General features: G+C 38.7%; 1 protein-coding gene across 2 annotated transcripts in view; it reads left to right on the top strand.

Annotated features, from left to right (window-relative positions):
• RBPJ (recombination signal binding protein for immunoglobulin kappa J region) overlaps positions 1 to 13,898 on the top strand; it is a 220,256-nt gene that overhangs the window by 90,181 nt on the left and 116,177 nt on the right. The window lies entirely within an intron of this gene.

The raw sequence follows: 13,898 nt of genomic DNA, 5'->3' as shown, positions 1-13,898 counted from the left end.
AGACCTGGAAGGTACGTTTGGGGCTTTCTTTTCAATTTCTTTATCTTATCTTCCACATTTGAAAAATAAGGAAGATCTATTTCCAAGCCCCCGCAACCCCCATCACCAGTTCTGTGGGGTGGCCTAGAGGTGGTGCCCTGATCCTTAGGTTCTCAAAGTAACATTTGCATACTGTAAGTAATTCCCCTTACAAATCCCTACATCTTTGGGTTCTTCATTACACCAATGGTAATGGAGGGGAAGGTGACCAGCCAGCCAGCCCCAGCATGTCATAGAGAAGGTGAGAAGGGCCCTAGCATTCACTTTCTAGCGATACCTGTAACTTCAAGTGTGAGCTGAGGAAAGCCGTTGAACCTCTCGGGGCCATCCCTCCCTGACTGTCAAAAGGGGAGTAGGTGTGGGAGGGTCAAAAAAGATCATGTATATGAAATCCCTTGATTTAAGTCAATATTCAGTAATTTCAACTATTCTTTTTTATATTCAGATCATAAGATCAGTTCACTTGGGGTAGGGAACACAATACAATATACAGATGATATATTATACAGTCATATATCTGAAACCTATATAATTTTATTAACCAATGTCACCCCAATAAATTCAATACAACAGAAACAAACTGAACATTCTTAAGTTCAGCTAGAAGATGCAGTTTACTTACCATGTTTTTGGACTATAAGATGCACCCCCAAAATTTGGGAGAAAAGGGGGTGTGTCTTATAGTCTGAATGTAGCTTTATATTTACATTGATGAAATATTGTGTTATTTCTATTATTAAATATTTTACCACATTTTTTTGCTTCAAAATTTTTTTTCCTATTTTCCTCTAAAACCTAGTTGCATCTTATGGTCTGAAAAATACGGTACTTATGAATTAAAAGGTCTTTTATTCGGGCTCTTAAATTGTGGCTTTTATGTAATAAGGATGATTCGTATCTGCAGAGAAAAGTTTTCTTTTCAAATACAGACCTTTAAAAAAAGAACGATTACCTTCTTATTTGACCCTTTTCCTGCTTCTAACCTTAGGAAGTCCAGAATAGTATTTGACAAAAACTGTCTATTACATGTATTCCACTCCATTTTGCTTTGTGACTTCTTCATTTAACAATAAATAATGTTAAAAAAAAATCAGTTCACTTCTGAAATGTTAAGAAACCTTATACCTGCAAGAAATATAATCTCAAACTTACTATTAAGCTAGAGGGTAAATCAACTATTTGCTGATCTTTTATGGAGTTTATTATTTATTTGCCCTCACTTGAACATTTATATCAGCCTATGACTAAGATAAAGTCTATGATCACAGGAATTTTAAAGCATTTAATTGAATAAAGTTAAATTTAATTTTTTTCTGCTGTTTTTAAAAAGGCTGTATTGGGATATACTTTACATACTATATGATTCATCCATTTGGCATGTACATTCACTGGTTTTTAATGTATTCACAGAGTTGCCCATCACCACTGTAGTCATTTTCATCCTTCTGAAAAGAAGTCCTGTACCCTTTACCAGTTGCAATTCCCTCTAGTGCCAAACTCCCTAGGTAACTGATATTCTACTTTCTATAGATTGGTCAATTCTGGACACTTCTTAAAATAGAATCATACAATTTGGGGTCTTTTGTGACTCACTTCTTTCATTTAGCATATTTTCAAGATTCATTTTCAAACAGTGTATTAGTATTTCACTTCTTATTATGGGCTAACATCCCATTTTATAGGTATACCATGGTTTACTTATCCATTCTTCAGTTGGTGGGTATTTGGGCTGTTTCCACTTTTTGACTATTATGATTAATGCTGCCCTAAATCTTCATGTACAAGTTTCTGTGTGGACACATGTTTTTAGTTCTCTTGGGTATATATTGAGGAGTGGGATTCCTGCACCATATAGTGATTCTCATCTTTAACTTTTTCAGGTTACATTCCAACCAGCACTATGTGAGTGTTTCGGTTTTCTACATCCTTGCCAACACTTGTCATTAGCTGTGTTTTTGATTTTTGCCATCCTAGTGGGTATGAAATGACACCTCACTGCGGGTTTGCTTCACATTTCTCACATGCTAGTGATGATGAATATTTTTCCATGTGCTTATTGGCCATTTGCATATCTTCTTTGGAGAAACATCTATTTAGATCCTTTGCCCACTTTTAAATTAAATTATTTGTCTTTCAATTATTCACTCTTAAGAATTCTTTATATATCTATATATTGTGGACACTAGATCTTTACCAGATATATGATTTGCAAATATTGCCTCCCATTCTATGGTATGTCTTTTTCACTTTCTTGAGAGTGTCCTTGGACTCACAAAGGTTTACTTTAGTTTTTTTTAAATTTTATTTATTTATCTTTAGAGGGGAAGAGAAGGAGAGAGGGAGAGAAATATCAATGTATGGTTGCTTCTCGTGCATCCCCTGCTGGGAACTAGACCCTGCTGGGAACTGGCCTGCAACCCAGGCATGTGCCCTGACTGGGAATTGAACGGTGAGCTTTTGGTTTGCAGGCCCATGCTCAATCCACTGAGCTACACCAGCCAGGGCACAAAAGTTTAGTTTTGATGAAGTCAAACTTACCTATTTTTTTCTTTTGTTACTTGCAGTTTGGGTGTCATATCTAAGGAACCATTGCTAAGCCAAGGTTATGAAGATTTACCCTTATGCTTTCTTTTAAGAATTTTATAGTTTTAGTTTTTACATTTGGGTTTGGATCCAGGTTAAGGTCATTTTTATATATACTGTGAAGTTCAGGCCCAACTTCATTCATTTGCATGTGGATATCCGTTGTCCTAGCACCATTTCTTGAAGACTATTTTCCCCCATTGAATTGTTTTGGGCCTCTTGTTGAAAAGCAACTGACCATAAAAGTGAGGGTCTATGTCTGGACTCTCAATTCTATTCCACCGATCTATATGTCTACCTTATGCCAGTACTGCATGGTCTTAATTACTGTAGCTTTGTAGTAAATTTAAAATTTCCAACTTTGTTCTTTTCATGACTGTTTTGGCTATCCTGAATTCCTTGAATTTCTATATGGATTTTAGGAAGTTTGTTAATTTCTGCAAAGTGGGCAGTTGGAATTCTGATAGTGATTATGTTGAATCTGTAGATCAATTTGAAGAATGTTGTGAACTTAATAATAGTATCTTTCAATTCATGAAAATGCAAAATATTTCCATTTATTCAGATCTTTCAAAATTTCTTTCAAGACTTTTTTTTTAAAGATGTTATTTACTTATTTTTAGACAGGGGGAAGGGTGGGAGAAAAAAAGAGAAACATCAGTGCATGGTTGCCTCTCGCACGCCCCCTCTGGGGATCAGGCCTAAACCCCAGGCATGTGCCCTGACTGGGAATCAAACTAGTGACCCTTTGGTTCACAAACCGGTGCTCAATCCATCAAGCCACACCTGTCAGGGCTCTAGACTGTTTTATAGTTTCCAGAGTATAAAAATTGCAGTTTTTTTGTTTAATTTATTTTCAAGTATTTTATTGTTCTTTATTGTAATAGGATTGTTTTATTAATTTCATTTCTGAATTACCCCTTGCAAACATAAACACAATTGCTTTTTGTATATTGACCTTGTATTGTGCAACCTTGTTGAATTTGAATCTCGGCTCTTATAATTTTTAGTAAACTCCTTATAATTTTCTATTTGTAAAATCATGTTATCTGCAAATAGAGGTAGTTTTACCTTTTCTTTTCCAATCTATATGTCTTCTGTTTCATTTTGTTGTTAAATTGCCAGGTTAAAATCTCCAATATAGTGTGGAATAGAAGTGATATGAATGGAAATCCTTGTATTTTTCCTGATGTTGGTTGGAAAACATCTGACTTTTACCTTTAAATATGAAGCTGATACTGAATTTCTCATAAATACCCTTTAGCAGGTTGAGGGAGTTGCCTTCTCTTCCTAGTTTGTTTAATATTTGCCAGTATTTTGTTGAAGATTTTTGTGTCTGTATTAATTGGTCTTTAGTTTTCTTTTCTTGAGATGTCTTTGGTGAATTATTTTATTAAAATAATAAACAGGGCAAAAAATCCACAACAGTATTAGGTCTTTTACTGTCTTGACTATGCACCCTTAGCCACTCACTGTTACTAGTCCATAGATTTATATGGATGTGTGTTTGTGTGTGTGTATAGAGAGAGTGTGTGTGTTACCAGCTATTTAACTTTTTTTTGCATTTCTTAGCATTTATATTTTTGTAAATAATGCATTAAGATTATAATTTGGTAGTCTGCATATTTGACACAAGATACTGTCTCTCAGGTTGTGATAATAAAATAATTTAAATTTCTATAGAAAAAAAAATAAAGAACTCCCTGGCGATCATGAATTCTACTTCTAAAAGTGTAACTTGTGCAAGTCATACTCTGAGTCTCATCTGTAAAAACAGGGATGAAGTTACTTACCTGCAGCTTTGTCCTGAGGACTGACTGAATGTTTGTAGGAAACCTTAGATTAGTGTAGTTAGTCGTCTTATTGTCACTTTGCAAATCATATATATCACAGTATCCCTTTAAATAGAAAGCCGATCTGCTGCGTGTTGCATTGGCATACGGCTTTTTGAAAACCCTCTATTGCATAAAACTAAATACTTTTGCTGTAATCTGTTTTTCAGAAGTTATCTTTCAGTTCTTAAGTCCTTTGTTTTTGCCTAGATTTTGTGATTTGGTGACTATTTCAGAAACTTGGAAAGTACCATGCAAGTACAGAGATAGCTGTGTTATTTTAAAATAAAATACTTAGTGTTTGCTGGTGAAGGAAAATATGATGCTATGTAGGTAAAACTACGTGATGAAAATCAGGTTCACATTTCATAAGAACATTTCTGGAGAACTATAGACTTCAAAAGTAGAAGCCAAATGCTTCTCCCAAATGGCAGTTTATAACTCTCACTGAAGTCAAAAGTAATTCTGAGGGTAGCATTTAAGCCAAGTGTTTGGAAAGCTGGGAAAGAAGAAAAGAAAAAAAAAGCATGCATAAATTTCCAGATTTTTCCAAAGTACTTAATGGGAGGTGACTTATAGTTGAGATCTTGAGAAACAGTTTTCCACTACTAGGATATTTATAACACCTTAATATAATTTATTTCACCTACAACAGGATGCTAATCATGACAGACTCTAGTTAAATAATCACTGAAGTAAGAAAAAGTACCAATAGGGACTATACCAGTTATAATTCCTAACACAGAGTCTTGAAAGTTTCTCTAATGCTTTTTACAAATTAAATACATTATGGATTGAGATGAGACTTTTCATACATATCTACTACATAAAACCAAGTCTGTTCTCAATATTTAATAATAGCTTCATTAGAAATTGTTTTTCCTGCAGTAATTTCATTTTTAAATTCCCACATGTTGAGATGACTTTAAAAATTAATTGAAAACTTTCTAATTAAACTTTAAAACTTAATTAAAATGATATTGATGCACTGACATAATAGTAATATTAAAAGTTACAACGCACAAGTTGATTATGACGTTCAAGGGGATTCTTGTTGGCTGTCTTTGACAGAGTTAAGTATTTTACATGATGGCAATTGTTTATTCTCTCTCGGTATTTGTCAGTGCTTAAATAGAATGGTTCCGAATTTTACCTTCTTAGTCCTTGGTCTATTTTGGACAAGGGTGCTAGCCACAAACATCACCTACAAGTGCATGCTTATCATGACACTATCTGTGGCACAGAACAATACAGACACAGAGTGGAACATTTCTGGTAGGCTTTCTTTGACAAACTGACAACAGGCCATCAGTGCCCAAGGTTAATAGTAACCGGGGCCAGACAAGAAAACGTGGGGATTTTTTTGTTCCATTGATTTACTATAAAACCATAGTCAAATTTTTACAAATAAATGTTCCAAACAAAAATAGAGAATAAACTTATTTGAAGACAATTTATTTAATTATTTACATAAATATCTTCTTTGATCTGTGCAACAAACCTCCAAGGCAGGTGGTAGTCCATCAAATAGAAAAGGATACTGAACATTGTTATGGGTGGGAGAATTTCCTAAGTACTGAGTACTTACCGTGTCCCCAGTTATTTTCTTTAATTTCTCGAGTAATTCTCAAATTGACACTAAGCATAACTCTTACATTTCCCATTTGCAGACGAGGAAAAGTTAGGTAGCCCAAAATTAGCCAGCTGGCTAGTGGTGACGGTTGGACTCCATGGTAGTTGAGTCCAATGCTCTCTCCTATTCACGTCCCAGCTGTTTCATGAACTATGGGTATGCAACATTGCCTCAATACAGAAACCCCAAACCACAACAATCCATGATACATGGCAAAGGGGAACATTTAGGAAATCAGAGTTTATTTGTAGTCTTTCATAAACAGATCACCAGAATTTTATGATTCATATGATGTCGTCATTTTTATGTAGTGTTAACTGGCTTTATTTTGTTCATGCCATGCAAAGAACAAGAGGTATCAATCACACAGGATAACATTTTCTTCCAATTACACTAGCTATGAAAGCTTCTGACAAACTATTAGATTTGCACACATTATTCTTACAAAATGTGCATTTGATTCTATTCTTGTCCAGGTCACTAGAGTAAATGGCCCATGCCTTTTCTTGCTTCATTTTTTAAATATATTTTACTTATTATGCTATTACAGTGCTTCCATCTTTTTCTCCCCTTTATTCTCCTCCACCCTGCACCGCCTCCAACCAGTATTGCACCCCTCCCCCCACTTGGTTTGTGTCCATGGGTCATACATATAAGTTCTTTGGCTTCTCCATTTCCTAAACTATTCTTAACCTCCCCCTATTTTATACCTACCATTTATGCTTATTCCCTGTACCTTTTTCCCCATTTCCTCCCTCTCCCTCCCCACTGATAACCCTCCATTTCTGTAATTCTGTTCCTGTTCTAGTTGTTTGCTTAGTTTTTTATTTTTATTTTAGTTTCAGGTTCAGTTGTTGATAGTTGTTTGTTGTCATTTTACTATTCATAGTTTTGATTTCCTTTTTCTTAGGTAAGTCCCTTTAACATTTCATGTAATAAGGGCTTGGTGATGATTAACTCCTTTAACTTGACCTGATCTGAGAAGCACTTTATCTGTCCTTCCATTCTAAATGAAAGCTTTGCTGGATAGAGCAATCTTGGATGTAGGTCCTTGCCTTTCATGACTTGGAATACTTCTTTCCAGCCCCTTCTTGCCTGTAAGGTCTCTTTTGAGAAATCAGCTCACAGTCTTATGGAAACTCCTTTGTAGGCAAACTGTCTCCTTTTCTCTTGCTGCTTTTAAAATTCTCTCCTTATTTTTCATCTTGGGTAATATAATTATGATATGCCTTGGTGTGTGCTTCCTTGGGTCCGACTTCTTTGGGACTCGCTGGGCTTTCTGGACTTCCTGGAAGTCTATTTCCTTTGCCATATTCGGGAAGTTCCCCTTCACTATTTCTTCAAATAAGTTTTCAATCTCTTGCTCTCCCTCTTCTCCTTCTGGTACCCCTCTGATTTGGATGTTGGAACATTTAAAGTTGTCCCAGAGGTTCCTAAGCTTCTTGCTTTTAAAATCTTGTTTCTTCATTCTGTTCTGATTGAATATTTCTTCCTTCTGCTCTAAATCATTGATTTCAGTCCCACTTTCTTTCCTGTCACTGTTGGGTCCCTGTACGTTTTCATTTATTTCATTTTTCATAGCCTTCACTTCTTCACTTCTTCCTCTATTTTGCAACCATACTCAACTGGTAATCAGGTGAGCATCCTGATTACCAGTGTTTTGAACTCTGCATCTGATAGGTTGGCTCTCTCTTCACCATTTAGTTTTTTCTGGAGTTTTGATCTGTTCTTTCATTTGGGATATATATATTTATATTTATCTCAGCATGTGTGTTATATAGTAAGGATTGGAATTTTAGGTATTCGCTAGGATGGGGCAACCTACCTCCATGTGTGTGGTGCTATATGTGAGGGAGATGTTAGAGAGGGAACAATGTTGTTTGCTCAGCTCTTGGCTGGCTTTCTGTCACTTCCCCCACTTCCCACAAGCAAATGGTGTCCTTTTGGTGCTCATTCCCATCTGGGTGGGGTTGTGTACATTCTAGGATCCTGTGGGTCTCTCCAGTGAACTCTCCTTGAGGCTGGGAGTTTCTCCTGCCACCTCAACCTCCACAGGTTTTACAGCCATAAGTTTTGAGGCTTTATTTCGCTGAGCTGAAACCCTGGGTTGAGTGGCCTGTCTCACTGTCCAGTTGTTCCCCTCAGTTTATCCACATGTCTGTGGGACTGCCTAGTCCACCAGCCACCGCCTCACCCATCTGGTCCTCCAGCTGCCATCTTGCCCTACATCCTCTCCTACCAGTTTAGATGAATGTTTCTTCTTAAGCAAAGGTTAACTTGGGCCTGCAAAGAAGAAGAAGAAGAAGAGGAAGAAGAGAGAAAAGAAAGAAAAAAAAATTCTCAGGGCCAAAGAATCCTGTGAAAATCAAACACCATTTGGAAAAAAAAGATGAACATTTATTTTTATGTTTCAAATTCTCCTGAAGCCCACTCTATGACTCATTTTCTGTATTCTTTTCATTTCTTGCAATCCTAGCATTAGAGCTTATTTCTCTTACAGAATTGCATAGTTTGATGAAATCCTTTTTGCCACTCTTTCAACCTTTTGTACATTTTATTAACCTTGATTAACACAGTAAAAAAGAATAGGGATACTCTTATTTTAAAAAGGGAGACATAAAGAGGAATGAAAACCACTAGTTCATGAACTTCGGTGTCGTGAACGGTTTCTGGTTTCTAACATTAGTCACCAGGTGGCTTTCTTAGGTGGCCAGCACCTCAGCATCTGATCACATCTTTCCACCCTCAGAGGCGGACACTGGCCATCTGCAATGTGTTTCTCAACCTTTTTGGGCATGTGAACCTCTCAGAAATTAAATAACAATAATAATGATATTGACATTTTTTTGTAGGATATGATAAAGAAATGAATGAATACCAATGTGGGTAACATTATCACTATATTTGGCCAATTTAACACTGACTTTTGAAGTTTTAAAGATATTGTGACAGGTCTGCAACAATTTTCATGAGATGAATGCAACTTATAGATTTATTAAATAATATAATGGTAAAAGCTAATATTACTATAACAATTATTTTACAGGTATCATTCTATGTGATACCAGCAGTCTCCAACCTTTTTTGGAACCAGGGGCTGGTTTTGTGGAAGACAATTTTTCCACGGATGGGGGTGGGAAGGATGGTTTGGGGATGATTCAAATGCATTACATTCAAGCTCCCCTCCTGCTGTGTGGCCCAGTTCCTAACAGGACCGGACTGGAACCAGTCCAAGGCCCAGAGGTTGGGGACCCCTGCTTTGGACATAATAAGCACTTTGAATCCTCATGACAGTCCTATGAATTACGTGCTGTTATCTCCATTTTACAGGTGAGAAAACCGAGGCACCGACAGGTTAAATAAGTTGTCTAAGTGTTACAGCCAGTATCATATGATGTGGCACGGAAGCCCGTCTGTGTTCTCCATCATGAGGCTGCTTAGTAAAATTCCCAATGCTTTAATGGGTCTCATTAATATGGGATGGCATAACTTAATCTTAGAATGACAGCAATGTTGAAATATGTCACTGTGTTTAAACAACCACAGCAAAACGTGACCCCTTCAGGAATGTTTATCTCACTGCCATTAACTGCGTCATATGCCCATTTGATATATACTCCGGGGCTCACAAATTCATTCAATACTTACATATTTCACTTATTGTTTTAAAAAATAAACTATATACCATTACTCCCTTTAATGTGAAATTCCTGAAGAATATTGCACCTAACTCCTACAACAAAGAATCCCTGACCAGCCTGTTAGAAATAAATGCCTGTTCCTGTTTTCAGCCCACATTTGCTCATTTAGTTTTAGAGAGTGGGACCCAGGTGATTCTCATGCCCACCCACCACCTTTTTACCAGGTCCTTCTTGAGACCATGCTTAGGATGCCTACCCACTTTCCCCTGTCCCAGCTTCTACTTGCACCAACCTCCCACCTGGAGTTCCCCTGAATACAATGTGCTCTTTCACACCTCGGAGCCTGAACAAGCTGTTTCCTGTGTTTCTCATGCTTCCTTTTCCTATTGTCTTTGGAACTCCCACTCCACTAAGAGTTCAAAAATCACCTCTGCAAGGTTTCCCTGGGCCCACCAGGCAAGAGTTATGTACTTCTTCCATTGTACCCGAGTGTCATTAAACTCAGTTCTCTATCCTGGAGTTGTACTGCAACTAGTCCCTGTACTCTGTTAGCCAGGAAGTCCCCTGAGGTCTCTGCATTATCCATATTCGTAAACCACCAAAGATTATGCCTGATGTAAACTATCACAAATCAAGACTGAACTTGCTGTTTGAACAGTGAATTCAGTGTTACCAAATGCCTGGGGCAAAGTGCTGACGGTTCTACAGTTCTTAATTCTACTGAGATGGTATACCATGTTCATAACTTCTATTAGAAAATAGTTTTCTAGCAAGTGGAAGAAAGGAAACAATTTTATTTGGTCAATTATTTCTTCTTGCACATTTACTCCTTTTCTTTCTTTCTCCCTTTTTAATTTTTTTTTTAATATTTTGAATAGGCAATATATGCACTCAGTACAAAATTCAAGGATCCAAGATAGCTGGCTGTGAGACAAGCCACCTCCTCCCCTGCGTCGTCCAGCCTTTGAGTCCCTTAGAGCTGGGTAGTCACTGTTACAGTTTTTAGTGTGTCCTTCCAAAGCCATTTTAGATACATATAGGCAAATAAGTATATATTTATCTATCACTACTTTATACGTTGTTTTTTCAAGCTTATAATCCTTCCACCTAAGTGCATAAAAAGTAGCCTTGGCTTATTAACAAATGCATACCTATTAAAATTTATAAATATATCATGATTAAAAAATAAGATACCTCTTGATCGACAATTAGGTTACATATTTTCTCCCATCAATCGTGCTGCAGTGTAAGTAATTTCACACATGTGTGAGTATAGTTATAAAACAGATTTCTAGAAATGGAACTGTAGGATTAACAGGTAATGATAAATTTTATCAAAATGTTTTTTATAAAGATTACAGCCATTTTCACTCCCACTAGCTACACATGAGAATATTTGTTTTTTAAAAAAATATCCTGCTGATAATGTTTTCTCCACTGAGGTTCTAAAATGGAGAGTACTGGAAAACCTTTGAGTAAGTCTAGGCTCATCTACTGGTCTAACCCAGGAGTAAGAACTTTCTGGCAAAAAGTCAACACAGGTGGTTGCCCTGTGGGCTCCATTCTCCTCTGCAGGCAAGCTGGCACTGAGGGGGATCACTGCTGGTCTAACTCCAACACTGGTTTGCATCCTAGAAGGCTTACTGAGCCCTCAGAATCATTTCCATTCCACTCTAAAATGGAAGACATCAATTCATTCTACGGATGCTTACTGAGTGTCCATCACGCACCACCGGTCATTGTTCCTGCGGCTGAGGCTTGAACAATGAAACAAATAAAGAAAAGTCCCTGCCCTTAAGATTATGTTATAATGGGAAGAGGCAGAGAGTAAATGCAATACACAGGTATGATATATAGTATGTTAGCTTATGATAAGAGCTGTAGGAAAAATGAAGGAGGGAATAAGGAGTATGAGAAGTCACTTTTGTGAAAGGTGGACACACAAGGCCTCACTGAGGTGACATTTAAGCAGAGACCTGAAAAGAGTGAATGAATGAGCCAGAAGTCATCTGAGAGAAAGAGCAAAAGCGGGAGTGATTAAGTTCTAGGAACAGCAAGGGGGGCTGTTGGTTAGACAGAGCTCATTGAGCAAGGGGAAGAGGAAGAAGAGGTGAATGAGGTCAGGGAGGCAGAGCGGGTGGGCAGCATGCAGGTGGCTGGTTTGTTGGGGTGGCAGGCCAGACTGTGTAGGTCTTCAAAGTGAAATGGAAAAACCAGCAGGAGGTTCTAGAGGGTTACTCTGAATGCTCTATTGAGAACAGACTGAAGGAAGGGAGGAATGAAAGAAGAGAGAACCAGTTAGGAGACTTCCTGTAAACCATGTGAGAAGTGAGATGGATTAGACCGGGCTGGTAGAGGTGGAGGTGTGGGCCTGTTGGGATTGTGGTCATATTCTGAAAATACAGCCAGTGTGGTTTTGTTATATTGGATGTTGGATGTGAGAGGAAAAGCAGGCAAGAATGACTCCAAGGTTTTGCCTTAAATAAGTAGAAGGATGGAGTTGTCATTTACTGGAATGCGAGATGAACATGTTTTAGGGTGAAGACGAGTTGTGATCTAATTCGTGGTTCCCATGGTTTCTCATGGTTGGTTCTCAGATGGCCATCGTTTCAAAGTAGATTAATGTCCTGAACTAAACCTCGGTTGCAATGCCTTCTTGGGACAGAGTCTCCAAGGAATGTGTGCTCTTGGGCATTGTCCTCCTCCTGAGCTATCTTGTTCCAGATCAGACCTGCACTGACATATTGCATTAAATGTCCTTGTATCTTCTTTGGCTGTGTAAAATACTTAATTGAAGGGATAAATGCACACACAACTAACAACCTTGAAAAACAACTCAAAAAGATTTCTTGTTCACTACATAACCAGTAGAATGGGACTCACTGTCCTCCAAAATTCAAAAGTGAACTCAATTCTACTTTTGTGGGTCTATGATGTCACTAGGACACCAGTTCCTGGTCAATGCTAGGCTAGGCTGGTACACTAGGGCAATCTGAAATGTGTCTGGAGAATGTAACCAAGAATTCAATGGACAAATAAATAATTCAAACGGAAGGGATGCATTTTAAAAATAATTGTCACTAAAACTGCTGATGAAACAATACTTAAAATGGAATATTTTGTCAAACACAAAAGTGAAGGAAAGCAAATCCAGTATTTTAAGTCATTAGTAAGAGAAAAAAATAAAAAAGGACAGTTATATAAGGATCATTTTAAAAGGCTAGGAAGAGATTAGTTAAGGTGAGGGCTGAGATTTAAAAAACTGTCCCTGAATGGAAGGCGGAATCTATACAAGGCAACAGAGCAAGAGCGCAGTGAGTAGCTTGCTTACCCGTCGTCCTCCATCCCGTGACCCGATCGTGAGGAAAGCGGGTAGAGTAGAAAGAAAAAAAAAAAAAAAACAATTGCTAGAAGAGAGTAGCTAAGAGAATACTAACTTGTTTCAAAGCAAGAAAAGTGGTGGCCAGACTAGGCGACTCAGGGCATGCATGACTCAAACCCGACTCTGGGGCCGCCAGCTTCCGGAAGCGGAGGGGGCCGGGGGTGGAGGCGGCGAGTTGTCTAACACATTTTAGGAAAGTACCAGGCTTGTGAAGGGCGACAGAAAACCTCCCCAAGGTAATCAGCCTGGGGCTCCTCTGCCCCAGAATTTGACCTCATACCATCAGCACCAAGAGGTGTTTTTTATCTCCAAGCTTCTCCCGCTTCGTTTAGAGCCATCCCTACCTCGCGTCCCGGCACCGACCCACTTCCACAAAGTGTCAGGCGGCAAGAGTGTGCAAAACGTCGAGCCCCCTTCAGGCCTCCCTCCTTCCCTCCCTCCCAGCGCTCCCCGCCACGCGCCCACCCGCTCCGCCTCCGCGGCGAGCTGCTCTTTCCCCACCCCGCTGGCGCCGACCGCCCGCCGTCCGGACACGCGCGGCACAAATAGTGCCCGTAGCTGCATTAGACAAACACCTGTCCCGCTTGGGCTCCGCGAGATTTGGGGCGAAACCATAGACAACAGTGGGCGCGTTCTCGCGAGGTTTACAAAATTTCCCACGGCCCGTGTTGTGTCTGAGTCGAGTAGTGGAAGGCGGTGGGAAGGAGGTGTAGCGTGAGACTGGGCTGCCCGCATTGGGCACATGCGCAGTGCCGCGCCAGTACTGCTGCGCGTTCGGCAGGTTTCGG

The sequence above is a fragment of the Artibeus jamaicensis genome, unplaced genomic scaffold, assembly GCF_021234435.1.
Source record: "Artibeus jamaicensis isolate MK-2021 breed Jamaican fruit bat unplaced genomic scaffold, CSHL_Jam_final contig_76, whole genome shotgun sequence".
NCBI classification, from domain to species: domain Eukaryota; kingdom Metazoa; phylum Chordata; class Mammalia; order Chiroptera; family Phyllostomidae; genus Artibeus; species Artibeus jamaicensis.
Note: the sequence above shows the minus strand (reverse complement) of the source record. Positions and strands in the feature narration are given on the sequence as shown.